The 20417-nt window shown below is 40.0% G+C and overlaps 1 non-coding gene across 1 annotated transcript; it reads left to right on the top strand.

The window, feature by feature from the left end:
• The first annotated feature begins 185 nt into the window (after window positions 1-185).
• On the top strand, window positions 186-257 carry Trnas-uga (transfer RNA serine (anticodon UGA)). The gene has a single exon. It is a non-coding gene; the product is annotated as a tRNA-Ser (tRNA).
• Window positions 258-20417: the final 20160 nt, after the last annotated feature.

Genomic DNA, 20417 nt, shown 5'->3' with positions numbered 1-20417 from the left:
GTTTCTACTTTAAATTTCCACGCTACACAACACTGGGGAACCTGTCATATTTCATTATCACGTTTCTAGTTACATATTTGCGGTTCCTTAAAACAACTCTTTCGAGAGAATACCAGTGTTAAATCTGAGGTCTCATTCGGAAGAAAAAAGGCCGACAGGACGGCGCACGTCAAACCAACTGAACTGATCCGTTAGCTCAGTTGGTAGAGCATCCGAACTGAATTCGGGGGACGTGGGTTCAAGTCCTACATGGGTCATTTTTTAAGCCCCAAAATTTGCTGTGCAGAGACACTCAGATGTAGTTGTGTGTTTTTCAATTTAGTTTCTAATATATATATATATATATATATATATATATATATATATATATATATATATATATATATATATATATATATATATATATATATATATATAACTTGATTACATTAAGAAAACATTGCTTTACAAAAATTTAAAGGAGATTTCTTCCGTGCATTACATCACTCAGGAAGAAAACATTGCTTTACAAAACTTTAAACTGTGGTATGTTAGAAAATGTCGATCGATTGGAAATGATATGTGATTTTGTGAAACAAGTACCCACCTTGCAGTCTGACGCCCAAGGTTGGAATCTGGCCTGCAGATATGCAGGTCAATCGCTATTTATACTCCGGGAAATGGACTGAGAGGGCGCTGTGGGAACTTATTTGAATATTGGGCGGATGTTTAAGCCAACAGGTGAAAGAGTATTGAGTTTCTGGATCCATAGTGATTCGATTTGTTTACGCAGCTTATCATCTGACTGATATATTTGCACTATCGCGGAAATTGTAATGTCGTTGATGTCATGCTGATCAGAGTTGAAATGAGTGGCTACAGGGCTGTCTTTATTATTGCGAGTAGTCGAGAGATGATTGTTGAAACGTAGTCTAAGAGAAGTCTTAGTTTCACCCACATATTTTTTGAGCAATGTTTGCATGTGATGAGATAAATGATGTTTTTACTTTGACAGCTCATATCATTTCTGATTTCATGGGTGGTATTATTGGCTGTGTTAGTGAAATGGGTGATATCCGATGAAAATTTGCAAACATTGCATGCCCTTTTTGAGCCGCATTTAAAGAAACCAGGTTTATGTGTAATGGACTTACTAATGTCGGAGTGAACCAGAAGATCGCGGAGATTTCTGTTACGATGGTATGATATTATAGGTGTATCTGGTATCGCCTGTGTACCAGATTGAAGATTTGTGTAGAGTCTTAAAGTGTGAGGAGATAACTTTGTTCAAGTCGGGATGACGAGGATTGAAGGTGGTGACAAGGGGGATGCGGGATCGGGGTTGTTTATTATGGTATTGTAGTAAGGTTGTTCTGGGATCGCCTTGGCACGTTCGATTTGGTTTACCACAAGATTTCGTGGGTAGCCTCGTTCCAAGAGAGAAGATTGTAGTTCTGAAAGGTGTATGTCTCTCCAATGAGTTTCTGAACAAATGCGACAAATTCGAATGGCCAGGCTATATGGCAAACCACGTTTAACATGTCTAGGGTGTGAGGAATTAAAATGAAGATACTGATGGTGTTCGGTAGGTTTTCGTATAAATCGGTCATAATTTTGCCGTGATCATCCACATGAAATTTGACATCTAGAAATGGGATGCTTGTCTTGGATATCTCCATGGTGAATGTGATAGTGGGATGATATGAATTAAGAAACTTAAAGAAGGCAGTAATGGCCTGCATGTTTGCTACGAAAATGCTATAAATGCACCATGTGAAGTGTTCCGTATCCACAGACCTATAGCAATATCCATTTTGATGGATTCTTACAGTATACAGCAGAATCCATTAGAGTATCCATTATTATCCAGTACTGAGAATCCAGCACCGGAATACATAATGGATTCCCCCAGTATCCAGCAAAACTAAGGCTGCGGGGAATACATGCCAAAATCCATTTTGGATACTAATGGATTCTAGTGTCACAATGCATTGTGGGTCTAAAAAACACAGACCTGGCTAGATTTTGAGAATCCATAAAAGTATTTATGATGGATACTAGCCTAGCCAGTGTAACGGAAAGTATGACTACTGCAGACACTTTTTTATGCTGAGTGAAAGCGTTGCAAAAGTTGAAACACCTAAAAATATTACCACTTGTAAATTCGTTTTGCAATCAACATTGGCAGTGTCAAAAACGCTTTTTCCTAAAGATCCTATACACATACAAATAAAACAAAATTCCAAAACTTAATGTACGTCAAGAAGTACAACGTTAACGATAGATGACTATAGCCTTTCATGATCAATCATTTCAGTCCAGACATGGATTGTGTTTATACTTATCAGCTTGAAACCCCCTCCCCCGATCAAATTGACCCCTCTCCTGCTGCAAGTTTACGTTTATCGATACCAGGTTTTGTTCGAGCTCGTTACAATTTGAGACGGTATATAGTAGACGGAATCGTGCATTACCATCTCTGTAATAAAACCAAGCAAATACGTCATCGTGACGACGAGCTATACTCTCAAGAACTTGCGTCACATTGCCGAAAAAACTAAGAAAATCGCTGAAATGTAGAAGTGACCTTTACTAGCTCACTGGATGAAAATCCAAATTTAACATTCTTTATGCAATTGCATAAATTTGCATAAAGTTGGTCAGCTCCTGTACGCACCTTTATGCAGTGCATAAAGGTGTGTAAACATAGTGTCAGTGGTGGTGCCTATATGTATCTTTATGCACTTTTATAAAAGGGTTTAATGGCTCACTAAAATTATGCACCTTTAGTTTATGCAATCCAATAAAGTTGCATAATTTTACGTGTGAGGTAAAGATTGTAAAACAACACAAAGGATGACAACTAACAGTCTCTACAAATTGGAAAGGACTATATGTGTTAAAGAATAGCTGGATGTATAGTGAGAAACATCTAATCACTTCTCTGGGCTCACATTTCTAACGTTCACTCTATATACCCATCTGGAAACCATCTTGAAGGGCTTAGCGTTTGCACTTTGGAGTCCCCGCACTGTAGTAGACACATATCCCTCCTTCAATTCTTATCATTTTGCAACTGTCTTTTTATCTTTCGACTGAAATAAAGCTTGCGTTTTGTATACCACAGTATATGTTGCTGCAGTCATGACGAAAATAGTGATAGGTCAGGCAATGGCAAGTCATGCAGGGCTCTGATTCATTGCTCCATTGTCTCAAGGTGTAAATAGCCATATGTCATTAACATATCAGGAAGGTTGCCATTGATATCGCCACAGCAGTTACATATGGGATAATTCCCTTTTCGTCACACATCGTTCATTCAAATGACAAATGTGTGGAGTCAGTAGATGACAGCCTATCTTGTGATAGTATTTGGTAGCCGGTATCATGACAGTTTGTGTTCGTGTCGGCTACACAGACGATCAGCCCTCTTGCGAGTTCGACTTCGTGAAAAAAAGAAGATATGACCTGCGACCAAAATTGCTTATTTGACACATAACCAGGAGACCTGCATTACATTTTGCACCGGTATATCATGAAGAAAATAGTGATAGGTCAGGCAATGGCAAGTCATGCAGGGCTCTGATTCATTGCTCCATTGTCTCAAGGTGTAAATAGCCATATGTCATTAACAACAATCACGAGGACCCCCTTGAATGTATAAACAAAAGCGGTTTTCTTGCTTCAGTCACTGTTGCTAGAAAGTTTAACTGAAAATAGACTTTGTTCAAGTCTGAAATTTGCATCAAATTCTTGTAAACTTGTTTTCTTTTCCTTAACTTGTTAAAAGTTGATTGAACGCATTGTCATTGAGTTGCACCCGAATCACATTTGCAGGATCGCTGTCAGCCCTACTGCACTATGGATGAAAAAAGGAATGTCATAAATTTGAAAGATTTTTGTGATGCATAGAAAATTATGAGTGAAGTTTGTGTGTGTGTGTGTGTGTGTGTGTGTGTGTGTGTGTGTGTGTGTGTGTGTGTGTGTCCCTGGACGTACCACAGATACGTCCATGGAGTGTCTTGGCCGTCCTGATCATGGCAACCATGCCACAGCTGAAAAGGCCAGCGTCGACTTAAACACAGTCCGGACCGTGACTTAAAAGAAAAAATAATAGGTGTGAAAGGGATTATCAGGCCCTCCTGTACCCTTACATTCATGACTGCACAGACTCCACTTCTAGTGCGTTCTACAACTTTTAAGAACGTCTACAGTCAAAAAAGTAACTTGAGTAGTTTTGCGTGAAATAAAGATGACCGTGATATAGCCGTGATTAAAACAGCCTTTGTTTGCTGTCTTACTCGACCTCAGCTGACTACCATGGCAAAAGTCGGAGACTGCTGAGACGGGAAGACCATTATAAAATTTGAAAATTGTGAATGTATCGGTCGTTTTATCCAGATGATTTAGTGTCCTTTTCGATATTAAGTGGTCGAACCAAAGGCCCCCGGTACGCACTCTGTGGTCACAATGCATATGCAGTACAGTCAGGGTGAAGTGTGCAACACAGACAAAGGGAATTATTTGTTTGAGTGTGCAACAAGCATTGTCAGGGCAGAGACTTCCCTAATTACCGTGGTCATGGTCCCTCCACAAAACCGTACCGTGGTCAATGTCGAAAGGTGGAGAGGTTGCCTGATGTCCTTCCACATTACGTGTATGGCATAATGTTATGAACACTCTGGTGCACGAATGCTTCAATCGTCGTTTGTGTGCAGAGGGTCTGCAGCTTGACGAAAACCCTGTGATACAACTTGTCATTTGCATCGTGCGGGTTTCGCATAGTTACTATCAAATCGCCTGTGCCCTGGCGAGTGCATAGCAATTATCCGGCGAATCGACTACCTTTCAAAATCGAACAACGAATGTTTTAAAATGATGAGTAAAATTAAATGCTGAACACAGAATCGACAATACTGAAAATACTTTGCTGTAGCTGATGGCACCAGTAATTTGAAATACGCTCAAAGGGAACCTACTATAGTCATAGTTTCCGTATGAGTAAATCGGTACAGCCAGCCATCTGTAAGCATGAATGTGAAAAGATACATCAATGCTGTAAGGTCAAATTATTTTGCTCTTGTAGGTAAGATGTGTCCTTTTTTAAATTTTTCCTAGTGCTTCCTAGTGTACCAAGTATTTTCTTGTCAGATTTTAGAGTTGCAAACGTTGTATCTCATATAACGGTATGACCGCCAGGTTTGTCTATTGGGTATGTAAGTGTAAGAGTATCAGGGATAGACTTCTCCAAGTCTGTGGGCATAAGTATCAAAAATAATAAATTGAAGGACTAAACATCGGCAAACCGTTGTGTTAATGGTAGGCTATTGCGCAGATCGTGGAGTGAACGCCGTCTGGTCAGCAAGTAACTCAACTGAAGAGAAAGCGCGACTGGGGGCCAGTCTACACCTGGGACTGTGTTCCGTTAGTAAATCATGGGCTAAAATTTAATTTCCTAATAGTATAAAACAGCATCTAATGTGCCTATCAGATATCAAGAAGTTTGACGCTTGATTGTGAAATATTAGTGCATGTTGCTTTCTAATGCTGAATTCTCATTGAGAAACAGAAAAGTATCAAGAACTTATTATGCTTTTCATATGCGCTGCAGGTTTCATTATGATTAGTACACTTTGCAAAACAGACGTTCAATTTACAGACATCAAAATATTTCTATATATTTCTGATATATTAAAGTACAGCGCCCGGAGCGCCCGCTGAAAATATTAACATCTGGATATCACCGATATATGTCTGATATATGAAAGTCATGCGGCTGAAGGGGATGCTGAAAAATAAGTTCGATATTTTGAAGTAATGCGCTTGTAGGGCGCACCGACAACATTTTAAACATACAGATATCTCTGACATATATGTCTGATATATTAAAAGTTTCGTGCTAGCTTGAAGGGGGCTCTGAAAAAAGTCTTATTATTATTAAAGTTAAGCGCCTAAAGGGCGCGCCATAAATGCAAACTGAATGATGAAATTTGTCGCTTGCACGATGCATTGTAGGCAAGTATGAGTCCGTGTCAAAATTTTAAAACAGACTGAACCCCCTCCCCTAGTCAAAAACGGGGTGACCCCTATGAATCCACTGCCCCCCCCCGCCGAATAAACTGACCAGTCCCTTTAGTTGACTGTAGCAATTATGACTTCAAAGGCAGGCACGACTAAGATCATAATCTTTCGCAAAATGCGCTCGTTCTTCATGCAGTCTCATAACGATTTGTTAGGGTTGCCATTGATATCGCCACAGCAGTTAAACATGGGACACTTCCCTTTTCGTCACACATCGTTCATTCAGATGACAAATGTGTAGAGTCAGTAGACGACAGCCTCTCTTGTGATAGTATTTGGTACCTGGTATCAGACAGTTTGTGTTCGTGTCGGCTGCATAGACGATCTGCCCTCTTGTGAGTTCGACTTTCTGAAAAAAAAAGATATGACTTGCGACCAAAATTGCTTATTTGACACATAACCAGGAGACCTGCATTACATTTTGCACTGGTGTGTTTTTGAATATTGCCAATATACTCTTATTAACATTCGCCAGTGGCTTAACTTCAACCGAGGGGCCGTGCTTCAACCACATCAAAAATCGTCTCAGAAGCAAGTCAAGGCTGTTTAGGGGCATTGCTAGCTTCACCGCTTGAAAGTCATTCTCGGAAACAGGACGGCAGCATTGGTCAGGGCCGGATTTCGCACATTATATGGAAAGCTGTGGTTATTTCTTCGAAAATATGTGATTGGACTGCATACTTCTTCTTTGTTGGGCCTTGGACTTTCGCCGCCTCGCCCCAAACGTCAATTAGCAAACAAATCACAAGATAGTTCAGTCACGTGAATCCGTAAATTTTGATGCATCGATCTATCGTGATTAATTATGAACTAATGCGCATTAATTTCAGAGTTAGGGGAATTATTTGTACTAGTTTCGAGAACTTATAATATCAGTGTACCCATTGATGTAAAAAATAGACCGTACTGCTGCATATCAAATCAACTTTTAGACGATGAACTTCGAAGTTTTACATTGTACACATTTTATTAAAAACACTTTTCCGGAAAAGCGGGTGCAGTATGGGAAAAGATACCGCGACTGTAGCGACTATTGCTCAAGAAAATGTCTTTCCACTTTCTGCATTTACCTTCGTGGTCCATCAAATCCAACGTCAAGTCATAGTGAACTCTGAGCTCAGTCCCGCATGTAAATTGCGACCATGATATACGATGATGGATTTCATAAAAAAGTGCTAGAATTTCGCTTTTCCCGTCAGTAAGCACATGTACAGGTTGATAGTTATTATATCAGACTGATATCAGACTGATCCTTAAAACAACTCTTTCGAGAGAACAACCAGTGTTAAATCTGAGGCCTCATTCGGGGAAGAAAAAAGGCCAACAGGACGGCGCACGTCAAACCAACTGAACTGATCCGTTAGCTCAGTTGGTAGAGCATCCGAACTGAATTCGGGGGACATGGATTCAAGTCCTACACGGGTCATTTTTCAAGCCCCAAAAATTTGCTGTGCAGAGACACTCAGATGTAGTTGTGTGTTTTTCAATTTAGTTTCTACTCTCTCTCTCTCTCTCCGTCTCTGTCTCTCTCTCTGCCTCTCTCTCTGTCTCTCTCTCTCTCTCTCTCTCTCTCTATATATATATATAATATATTATATATATATATATATATATATATATATATATATATATATATATATATATATATATATATATATATATATATATATATATATATATATATATATATATTGACTGCCCCCTGCATACACAAGGACAGCCACTGGCATAACCAACCACCCTTGCCGGCCAGGGCTCTCCCCATCCAGATTACACCAGTTTGCAAAAATGTATTTCTATATACATCGGGACCTGCTTTTGCAAAATCTATGTACATAGGGATTAACTCTGACTGCATTTCCCTTGTACCCTTGTATCTGGTGAAGATGAAGGTTAAAGGTGAGTGCAAGTGGATACTATTTGTTCTGTCCTTACATACAACCAGAGCTCTAGGCATGACGATTGCTACATTCATCGAGCCATATTGCGGAAGGGTAGTGGCACAATGACATGCTAGGGACGCAGGGTTGGAGTACGGAATAAGCTTTTTCCGTATAGAGGAGCGAATATGAAAAGGAAAAATCCAAAGTCTTGTATAGGGACCAAAGCAGGTTGGCAAGGTGTGAAAGCAGGGTATAAATACCCCAAAGAAAGAGTTGCCCTTTTAGCCTGCCTACCCCTAATAGAAGGCCTCCCAAATCGGATCAAACCGTCTCAAAAAAAAAAAAAAAAAATATATATATATATATATATATATATATATATATATATATATATATATATATATATATATATATATATATATATATATATAAGGGAACTCCCGATGCATGATTGAAGATACAAAGGAGGCATGGAAGACCAGTAGGGGTAAGGTAGAACGGCACTGCTGATTCCCCATGAAGCACATGAGATGGGAGCCGCAAGGATTCAGGAAGCACTGCAGCCCCTCTCACCACAGAACCCCTTCTCTGCAACTGTGCACAGCTATTGGGCAATAAAAGGCCTGGCCATGATTCTTGGACTAATGCTTGGCCTTCCATCAAGAAGACTAACAAAAAAAGATTGCTACCTCTATTGGCAGCCAGCGAGCGATGCAACCCAAAAGTGCATCGAGATTGGAAAGTGCTAGGCCTTCCACAATGGACAAGGGAACAAGATCCCCTGGAACCCCTCTGTGTCCTACAAACTCCCTTCGTGTCCTGGAAACTCCTAGCATTGCGAGGCCCTACACGTAGGTGAAGCGTGTATTGAGTTGCTGCGTCAATGTATGGAAGCAAAACATTTTCATTTTATTAGGTCAACCATGGCAAATACGGTCGCAAATACAGGGAGGGGCAATACCCCTTCCTTTTTTCAGAGACTTGTGACAAGACCAAATTCTATATAACAGTGGCTTGGACGGGGACCTTGGGCTAATGAGTCATCATAGTTTACGAGCATGGTTACTGTGAAATAAAGCCTAAGAAGGATGGCCGGCAGTACTAATTCAGAATCGTTTGTGTACGTTATCTGCAGGATAATCGTGACATCATCCCTTGTCCGGAAGGGTTGCTGAAAGAGCTTTGAAAGACTTAATGGGCACATACTGCGGGTGGAAGAGTTCAGCCTACTTGGTTATTGATAAGAACATTTCTAAGCTTATATCTTTTCATACGTAATTTGCGCCCTTTTAGAAAATGAATAGACATCATACGTTTGTTTTTCATGCCACCCGGAAAATCAAACTCAATGAACTGCTCGGAAAGGTCAATTAACACAGTTGATGTCTACAGACATTTAGGCAGAGGAAAAATGACTGGCTGGCATGATTGTATTGCAAGACAAAGTCTTTGTTGTTATTTTTCTGTGTCCTTAGTGGCCTTCTCACGCTGATATCTCTTGTGCCCTCAAGCTCGATGTTTAAGGTCGGGTCATCTGGGTTATCTATTAGCATGGTGGAACTGGAGCAGTCAACTTTGATCCAAACATCAATAAAACGGGGTACACCAGCATCCAGCTGCAGCAATGCATTCTGTAAGACTTTTGATACAATGTGACAACGAAGAACAGCACAATCCACTATCCCATTTCAAGTTGGCAATGGAAAGAAATGAAACTACAACACGAACACCCTTACCGAGGGCATCGGTACCAGACAATATCACCTTCCGAAAAATAAAGACAATGGGCAAAATTTACATAGAGCTGGCCAAAGATTAGAATCGACTAATTCCAACAAGAGCTTCACATCCTTTGTGGAATCCAAAAGATAATTGTAGACAAAGCAGAGAGAGCCACTGGAGTGTGGATTTCATGAATGTCGTTGAGTATGTCACCCACTGCGATGTGTTCGATAGGGCCAACAATTACAAGCGAGGACGATGTCCACTGCAGGGCTGTTGACAGATACCCGCACCTCCCTGTAGTGTCGCAGGCAGCCATTGATGCAGTTGTAACTATGGAACTTTATTACTTCCAAACTGTATGTTTAATGAGGTACACACCCCATTCCACCCGGATCAAATGAATGCATATTGAGGGTGTAATTCAAATATCATGAGATTATCATATGAGAATAAACCAAGTGCGTTTTTGGCCCGTCTGTTCTAATCTAATGATGCACTTAGATTGTTAGTGTTCAATGAATGTTAATAAAAGTGTTCATACCCTGAAGCAAATGTACATAACAAATAACAGTAATAGTCATAACATTGAATGTTCAAAACCATCGAGAGGGGAGAGGTTACTAGCACATTCACCCTCAAGGTGGATCTCAGCATCGACCTTCCCTAGGCTAGGTAATGTAGTATTCAAAATGAGCTGGTGATCTACGTTCACAGTCTGGGTAATGTTGACCTTCTTGCTCCCATTTGTCAGTGGTCAAACTGAGTGGTGCTTCATCAACAAAGTCAGTAGAAACAGGTGTTTCTTTGGTTGTTCTCTCTGATTATCATGCAGGTCAGGTTGGTCCGGTTTACTGTGTAGGACTTTGAAATGAGATGAATTGCGAGTCACATCATGGATATCTCTTGATGCAGTTTAATAAAACCTTTTGTTATTGAAACTCTGTGCAAGTCTCCCTTGTATGGAGATATATTCTTTGGTGCATGTCTTTCACGTTTGACAAGCACAAAGTCTCCTACTTTGACAGGGATCTTGCAAATTCTCTCTCGCATATTTGAATACGTCTTCTTTCTTGATTTCTGTTTCTTGTCATGTGTGTGTACTTCTTGTCATCCATTCTGGTGACTATTTCCGGGATGCGCGTTCTCATAGGCTCTCTGAACAATAGGTAGTTGGTGGTAAACTTGTGGCTCAGTTAGGGGTTGCTCTGTAGTTTCTGAGGAAGTGATAAATTTCTTGTTGCCATAATTTTCCTTCAGTGTGACACGTTCTGTATACTTTCTTTCTTTCTTTATTGTCTTCATCAAGCGTTTGATCTCACCGTTTGCTCTGGGCCATCTTGGAGCTACTCTTTTTGGTGCTTGAAGCCAAGATACTTTGCAAAAGCTGCTAACTCGTCTCCATTAAAGAGTGATCCATTATCTGACAGTAAAACTTTCGGAACACCAAATACTGAGAATATGCGACCCGCTTTGGAATCACTGCATTGGCTGAGGTGGGTTAAAAAAACGTTAATTTCTGGAAAACGAATTTAGTCGTCTGTAATAACGAGCAAGTGTTCTCCTGTGGACAGGTCTGAGAAATCAACACTGACTTCTAGCCATGATCCATCTGGCGGTTTAGACATCCTTAGTGGTTCAAGGCTGTTGTCTACTGTCGTTGCTTGGCAAGGAATACTAGACCTAACTGTTTTTTGTTGTTTTCTTTTTTTATTTGTTTTTTTTTTTAGCCATTGCACCTATGTATGGGAACTACACACTTTTCTCGCAATAACTGCTTGGTATTCACAATTCCTTGATGACCTTTGTGTGCAATGTTGACTATAGTTTGTTGAAGTCAACTTGGGATTACGAATCTGTTCCCAAGGAGTATTAGATTGTTGGCTTTGGTAACGCTGAGCTCATGGTGGTACTTTGTGCATACATTTTAGTACTGTGCCAATTTTGGTGTTTTTCGTCTGATTAAATGTCTTGTACTACTGAACATCTCTGATTGCTTGGCTGGAAAGTTGTAGAGCTTCATCATCCGATGTAGCTTGCTGTATATCACTAATGATTACTGTTTTATATTGACTTAAGAAGTTGATATGCTGTTCAGCTATCTTTTCTTCATGACTTGGTTGCTTTGATGACTGTATTGGATGGCGTGACATGTAGTCTGCAGGGTTCAGCTTACATGGTTGGTACACTACCTCAAAGTTGCATTCCTGGATTTTCAGATTCGATCTCTCGATGTATAGGTGATTTCTCTGTTGGTTTGTTAAACAGTTGTACCAGGGGTTTGTGATCCGTTATCTATTGAAATCGACTTCCCTATAAATAGAGATGAAGATGTACTACTCCCCATGTTACAGCTAAAGCCTCTCTTTCAGTCAGGAGTATCTTTGCTTTACTGGTGTGATGGATCTACTGGCGAGTGCTATGACACAGCTGTGATCATTGTCAACTGACTGCGTAAGGATAGCTGCTAGGCCTACAGGACTGGCATCAACGATTATTCGAAAACCTTATTAGGGTCGGGTGAAATGCCATTGCGGCAAATATACTCCCATAGAATTCGTCCTTGTCTTTTCTGAATTTACACTTTTCTTTTTTTAAGTGTTAGCATCTTTTCTCGTAAACGTTCTACCAGATGCTAAATCTGGTCATTAATGTTTATAACACCATCAAGCCCTTTGCTTGTAGAACGTATGTATTCTGGAAATTATAAGCAGCTGAACAAACTCCAAAATTCAGGCGGTTTTTTTTTTTGCGAAATAGACATATGTGTGTTGAGAAGACAGTGAGGTGACGGATTCAGGAACGAGTTTGATGTGATGATATCCGTCATTTAGGTCTAGTTTTGTAGACAGCATCGCTCCGTTTAGGTATGTGACAATATCATCTAGTGTAGAAGTAATATGTCTCTCTTTGTATGGCTTTGTTGGCTTTTTGCATGTCTACACATATTCTGATCTCGTCTGGTTTCTTGGACATTTGTACCACTGGAATTGGTGATACCGAGAGTGTAGGTTTATCAAAAACGTTTTGTGTGATATCCAGTTAAAGCAATTTCAGTATTTCTTTCTCTCTTTTCTTGCTTACATGGAAAGGCATGCATCAATGTAAACGTTTTTGCATGACAGGTTTAACAGGTCTGTCTTCATGTAACTAGCACTATATACTCCATCTATTTTACCAATACCATAAAATAGGTCACAATACTTGTCAAGCCATTGATGAGTATTGTCAGGGGATATCGTATTGACCTCATCTGTTATTTTGACCATATTGAGTTTGCTAGCTGTAGTGTAGCAAAGAAGTGTGTCTCAAACTCGTTTCATCACTACAAATCTTGAAGGACAGGATTGAGATCAATCTGTTAATTCAGCAGATATTGTGCCTTTTACTGGTAATTGCGTGTCTGCGCCATAAGAATGTAGGCGCATCTTCTGGTTTGTGTTTAAATTCGGTTTGCCCTTTAGGCGCCAATACGTTTAGTAACTCATAACTTTGATTGTTGCACCGGTGTCTATGAGTACTGGAAGAAAAGTGTTGTTCAGAATGATTGTTGCCGTTCGTCTTCAGTGTTTGCATATAGTCATTGGATTTACAATGAAGACATATTCTTCCTCAGAACTGTCAGTCTCGTGTCTTACTGCCTTGACCTTGACGTCTTTCGCTGCTTTCTCACCTCTTGATCTACAACACTTTGCAAATGGTCCTGTATTTGCATAGGTTGCATGACTTTCCCTTTGTAGGGCATGCTTTGTTATGGAGGTATTTTCCAAAGCAGTTATAGCATTTATTGTTTTATCCTGACGTCTGAGGCCTATTTGTTTGTCTAAATGCCTGAGACCTATATTGTTTACACTTGGTTGTTTTTTGACGGCATTGACAGATGCTGTCTCACTTGGTTTCTCAAAACCTTGTGCATGAGATTCAGAAACTTAGAATGATCTTGCTAGATTACAGAAATTTATTCAGGGAAAATAAATACTAATATGATAAAAACCAAATAAGTTTCGTTGTCTATAAGTTTTTTGTTCTGTCTGCCTTTATCTTACATATATGCTCTGTTCGCTTGAGACATGGCATACTGCACACTGTGTCAGATATGAGTAGTAAAATGCGCCCTCTTTTGGTGAACTGCATCCGTTGTGGGATTGCCATGCCTGATTCCCCCATAGGAGACAGAAGGCTGACTGTGATTTGGTAGCAGGCGAAATCACGGTCTATTGCTTACAATTTTACAAATGTACCACATATATAGTGTTCATTGGTTGTTATCGTGTTGTTGATGATCAGGACTGTTAAAATTACCAATCATGAAGTCTACATTTGGAAGATGATGTATACATTAACACACGTACGATGTGAACCTCAACTTGCCCGTGAGCCGACCTTCATTATAATTTCTAATGAGCAAGCAATACTTAGTTAATCCGATGAATGACAGCGTGCCTAGGCTGGGGAATAAACAAGAAATAAACATGTATACAAACAGGAAGATTACGATGTGGTCATTTCGCTGCAAGGTGAGTCATTACAACTGACTTAGCCGACAAGGTACAGTCCGCGATCAGTTCAGTACAGTCTGAGTCAGTATACCAACCGAACTGCACGTTTCCTGTGCAATTTTTCATAACTTGTAACGAAAGAGGCTGTTACCATCATTAGATTGATGTGTAAGTATGCCACTTTCCGGCTATTTCCACTTAAACTTCACAGGGGAATTTTGCAAACCTTCTGCAAGCTGAAATTCAGCCAAAGTTTACATGTCAAAAATTTGTTTGGTGTGTATGTTAATTTCCCTTCAGTGGTCAATCGTTCTGATTCACCCTTTCATTTTGGTATTATCGTGTGTGGTTTGATCAGAGAAGAGACAATAAGTCGTATCCATGAGACAATAATAGGCCAACGGAAATAACTGCGCCACCATAATCGTTCACCATTGTGTTGCTACAGATCGTGGCTAAAGGCATGATACATTACTCCATACTAGACTACTCGACAAGTTGGTTACCGTACCATGGAACTACCAAAAGTTTTGGTCGCTACATGCCCGTATCAACACAGACGCTTATTTATGCAAGAACATGCCCACCTTAACATCTGGATATGATATAATAGCAAATAACCAAGCACTTTGAGGTATAGATCTTACGGCTGGTCAGCCAGCTGTTTCCCCTGGGAAACCAGACTCGATTATCCTGCAGTTGTCAACTTGATAAACCTGCAAAATATTAAGGTCACACATGGAAGCAAGAGTTCACTGAAAGAGAGCACATCTTACTATGCACACACACACACACATACACCCACACACAAACACACATACACACATACGCGTGCGCGCACGCGTCGAAAGCAAGCACAGAGTATAGGTAAGAAAAGGCAGACAGAAAAAATTGTAGATAACAACATGTATTTGGTTTTTACTATATAAGTATTTATTGACCCTGCATAAACCTCTGTGGCTAAATCAAGCAGCTACGTGAGTGATAGCTCTTCACGTAGGGCACGATGTTTTACTCGAGCAGATAAGCATCCACAAATTATCTGTGTCTTGACTTCCTGTTCTTTGTCATGGAATTCACAGGTTATAGGTAGCTATTGTAGCATTATGTTATACGCATCTTCACTTTCATCTTTGTCTTGCATGGTTTTTTCTAAATCTGAATGGTTCATATTCGATGTCGCGTTTTGGCAGAAAGTAGGATTGTAATACGTCACGAGCGTTTTTTTAAATCGACACCCGCATCTGATAGTGTATCAAATATATCCGACACTTCATCCCCAGCGTAGTGGAGTAAAAAGGGCGCGTTTCTGTTTGACGTCGGTTATTTGGAATGCTGCAAATGTATTTTCAAATTTTCTCACATACTTCTCACACTGTGGACAAACTAATCCAGTGTCTGTATATACTGAGAAACTTGGGATTGATTGCAGATTCTGGAAAGCCATCGTCGATGATAGAGCTATTGACAAAATTACCTGATGCGCACGTGGTGTATGTGTGTTGTCGCTGCACAGTGCTGAATGCTATGCTGCTCGCTCGACTCACAGAATTCATCACCAAATTCTTAAAAATCCTAGCATGTTCACCTCGAACCACTCCGACATCTGTTTAGAAGGCTGATTTGACCAGGTTGTTGGCGATCTGAGTGCTTTAAACTGCATTATCGTCGCCAATGTAGAGTCGCAAGCAGCTATAGATGCGGTTGTAACTATAGAGCTTCATTATTTCAAAACTCATTATGACATCAACAACCCCTTTACATTGCCCCTCAAGTGGGGTCGCAAACTCAGCAGAATCAAACTACGCAAGTAGATTAAGGCTTGGGCATCAAACATTAACATCAATATGCATTCGGGCTCATGAATATTAAGAAAACAACATTACGAACACATGAGATAACAAGAAGTCTCAAAAATCACATCACAAACTAAGTTCGCAACATACATGAATTATGAAACTAGAACACAAGCAAGCAAGCGAACTGAAAAAAAAGGACAAGAGATCAGCAACAACATAGATACAATATAAAATTAAAAAAAGATGTATACTTATATCACCGTCCCTCCACCCACCGATCTGTAAATAGCTCTTGTTTCTTTGTTCTCAAGCGCGTTGCGGGGTAAACATATCAATTACAAAAAATCAGTGAATCTCTGACACCTTAAAGGTGACAAGTACGTGAATTTGCATGAAAAATATGCTAATTTTAACCAAAATGACCAGAAAGCACTTTGCTATTCACTACAGCGATTTTGCTGAATAAACTTGTCGATATTGTAACACAAACGTTTCGATATTAAGGTGTGAGCCTCAAGGTTCTTTCACATTTTTATACATAAAAATTCATTTCTTTTCAAAGCTGTTGCTTACTCTTTTGGCCTCCAAAATAGATTGAGCTTGCAAGGAATCGCCGCTAGACAACTGGACGCGACTGTACCCCTGAGTCTTTAAACGGATAAACAAAGACACAAAATCAATATGCCAAAAATCATCGTTTCGGACAAAAAAAATCAAAATAAGTGTCTCACCATTCGTAAAATATCGTAAATTCCATGTTCAATGACTATAATATGCTGAGTTGGATTAGATTCAAACATGGAAGGGAGGAAAAAGCTTAGTGACCGAAGAACCAACGTGCGCGATCAATTTTCAAAATGGCGTCGCGGCAAACTCAGCATTCCGAAACATCGAAAGCATAAATTTCGAGTAATGTTAGAATGAATCGATGATAGAAAATAAACATTTGATAAGGTATACACCTCGCAAGTAAAAATTCACAGGGAATTTTACAGGTTGATTGACAATTTTCGTTGTTCAAAAAACGCATGGCCGACGTATGGTGGCCGCCATCTTGATTTTTAACTACAAATGCATAGTCGAAAACTCGGGCGTTTTCTACAACAGAACAGAGGAAACAACAAAAAACGCATACTACCAATTTTAAAATGCCCAACGCTGATTGATCACGCCAAAGTCGTTTCGATTTATTCTTATTTTTACAAGTGAAAGGGGGGAAAACTTTCGTACTATAAGGTGCCTCTTCCTATACCTAGCAAGGTCAAATTTGTGGGCGAAAATTCGACGGAAAAACACGGAAAATCATAGACGAAAATCTTAAAAGAAATTACTCTCAATAAACACAGTTTCTCAGTTGTAGCAGAAACCCTGGCTTTGGTTACAAAGTTACCTGAGGAGTAAAGACATGACAATAAATAAAAAATACTCCGCTCCTCAAGATGTTGCCAAACGCTACTGTTGGCGTCCCCAATCAAGCATTTACATCCGTAATGCGCGTCGTACCAACGGTAGAGCAATTAACACCTTTCAACAATTAGCGCACGTGTCGCGTTTCAAGACTGGTGGGTGGAGGGATGGTGCTTATATCTAAAAGCCATTGAGAGAAAGAAACCGAACTAGTTATAAAATGTTGGGTCAAAAGGTCGAGGCGGTCTGGACACAGACTCAATTGTGTCCACATCGCATTTTGGCTTATTTTAACGATGTGACTAAGGTTCATGGGTCAGTTTTAGCATTATTTTTATTCCAAATTTTGGACCATAGACACGTGGTCTTTCTTTGGCGGAAAGTGTTCGATCACATTTTACCTGGAAATACCTGAAATATACTAAATGGCAAACCATCAGCTACAGGGCGTGTTATTATTTTCCTTTTGTCTTAATTGTCCAAGATCACTATCGACGATATCTTTGATAACATGCAGAGATTATGTAAATACCCCCTTGTCATGCGCATGCACTGTCTTCAACACATTAGTGAGCATTAGTGTCTATGGCAAAATGGCTGACCTCCAGCCGACAAACGCTGGGGCTTGTGGTCACCATTACCGGCGGAAAATGCAAGTGGGGGCCACAAAAAGCGAAGAGTGCATGTTTCATGTTAAGATTGTGTTGTTTTATATTTTGAAACTCGAAGTTTTATCTTTCTATTGTACATACTTTTTGTGTCTGCTAAGGTACGACTACACAAACATTGAGCTGCACCGTAAAAGGATGGAATCGAGATTCACAAGAGCACAGTTACTCTACCCCTTAGGTAGCGTAACCGTGACAAGAGCAATCAACTTCGCCGATCTGTTAATTTTCCCACCAAAGGAAATAAATGTTCATTGTTTGCCTTTTTTCCCTTAAATATATGCCCAAAAATAACGAGGTACGAAAACGAGGCTGCACCAAGGAGCAAGTCTGGTCGTTTCGTTCTGCGATTTATTGGTCTTTCAAGCCGTGTACTACTCTTTATATCGACAAAGACTTTGTCTAAGAACACATCAATACACCCACGATCCGGTGAGTAGGGATTTCTATAAGAAATCATTGTTCATTACAAAAACTTTCGTGGTGAAGTTTCGGGCAAGTCCGTCAAGTTCAGGAAGACTCGACATTGACAGAGACAATGGCCTCCAGCCAGAGTTATGCAAGCATGGTACATGCAAATGTACAAATGTACCCAACAATAGAAGTAGTGACAGAAACAGCGATGTGAAACCAGTGTTTTTGAAACACTACGAAGCCATCTCAAGTGACAGTAATGGCCCGAATCTTTCCGGTCCCGAGCTGTATAAAGCGATGGCTGATACGATCGATCCATGTATTACTAGTATCCAAAGAATTAGGGTCTGTGGCGGTTGTACGTGAATGAAAACGCAGATAGAATTTTGTCCTTACAGGCGGAATTAATGTGCGGGGAAAACGAGCGAACTTGTACGATGAAAACCCCTTTATTTCAGTCAGAAGAGAGGCTTCCGATCGAGTGATAGTTAGAAATCTGCCGTTATCAATGGACGACTCTGTCATACATGAGAAATTTACAAAACTAGGACTAAAAGTGAAGACAATAACAAAAGCGAAATGGAGAATAGATGGTAAATTAACAAATGTTGACAATGGCGATCGGTATATGTTCGTTGAAAAACTGAAACAACCGATACCATCAGACTGGCAGATCAAGATGGGATGATTTATTGTCAACGTTCTCTATCGAGATAGATCTAGCTACCAGAACGCTGGGAGTTCAAGCAGCACACCTTTCTGCTTCAAATGCCTACAGTCAGGACATGTGAAAACTGAGTGTCGAAATGAAGTAGTGTGTAAGCGCTGCAAACAAAGTGGCCACATTCAAACAAGGTGTCCGATGTACAGCGCAGAAATTCCACAGCAGGTGATAAGTGGAATGGAAAGTGTCGACGAGAATGTTGGTGCTGTTCCCGCTTGTATGGAGGTCACGGGCAGTGACGATTCCGTCATGGGGCATGACAACAGTGCAGGAGATCTACAGCTGGCAAAAGACGATCACGCCGTGCCAATGAAGCAACCGAAAATCACTGACTTTGTTCCAAGCAAACTGAGGGCTGAACAGAAGGTAACAACAGCAGTCGCTTCTAACGATGCTAAGAGAAAACATGTCAGCACTTCAACAGAACTATCAACTTCAACGCAGTTATCTGATATTGAACAATCAGACTCTGACGCCGAAGATTCAGCGTCCTCGAGAAAATCAAAGAACATTCAAAGCAGGGAAAACAAGGCAAGAGAAGCAAAAAAGAGGAAGAGAGATCGAGAAGGAGATAAAGGTGGAATGTTTCATTTGTGTAAAGTTGATTTTTTCACATGTCTCTGAATAATTTGCAATTTTTATCTCTCAACTGTAGAGGTCTAAGAGAAGTGCGTAAAAGAAAACAAATATTCAGATGGATGAGAGGCAAAAGGCAAATGTAATTTTCTTCAGGAAACATACTAGGATGAGTCTATTACGACACAAATCCAAAGAGAGTGGAAAGGGCTTTTGTATAATTCTTTTGGCTCTCATCACAGCAAAGGTGTTGCAATAATTATTGATGAAAGGATCGATTGTGAAATATTGAAAATAAAGTGAGGCGATGATGGAAGGAAAATCCTCATTTCTTTGAAAATTGATGACGGAATTTTGACATTAGTAAATGTGTATGCTCCAAACCAATACAAAGATAGAGAATCTTTTTCACTTCGTTGAAAAGTTGGATTCATAAATATGGGAATACCGATGGTTATATTTTTGTTGGAGGGGATTTCAACACTGTGTTTGACCCCAAGTTAGATAAACATGGTACAAAGTCTCATTCATGTATTTCAAAGAAATTATTGAGTATTGTTAAATATTTCAAGTTATGTGACATTTGGAGAGAGCTGAATCCAAGCAAGTTACAGTACACTTGGAGACAAATCTCACTTGGTCTTGCAAGTAGGCTTGATTTCTGG

Source organism: Ptychodera flava, unplaced genomic scaffold (genome assembly GCF_041260155.1).
Source record: "Ptychodera flava strain L36383 unplaced genomic scaffold, AS_Pfla_20210202 Scaffold_51__1_contigs__length_905262_pilon, whole genome shotgun sequence".
In the NCBI taxonomy this organism is placed as follows: domain Eukaryota; kingdom Metazoa; phylum Hemichordata; class Enteropneusta; family Ptychoderidae; genus Ptychodera; species Ptychodera flava.
This window is presented reverse-complemented; position numbering and strand designations above follow the sequence as displayed.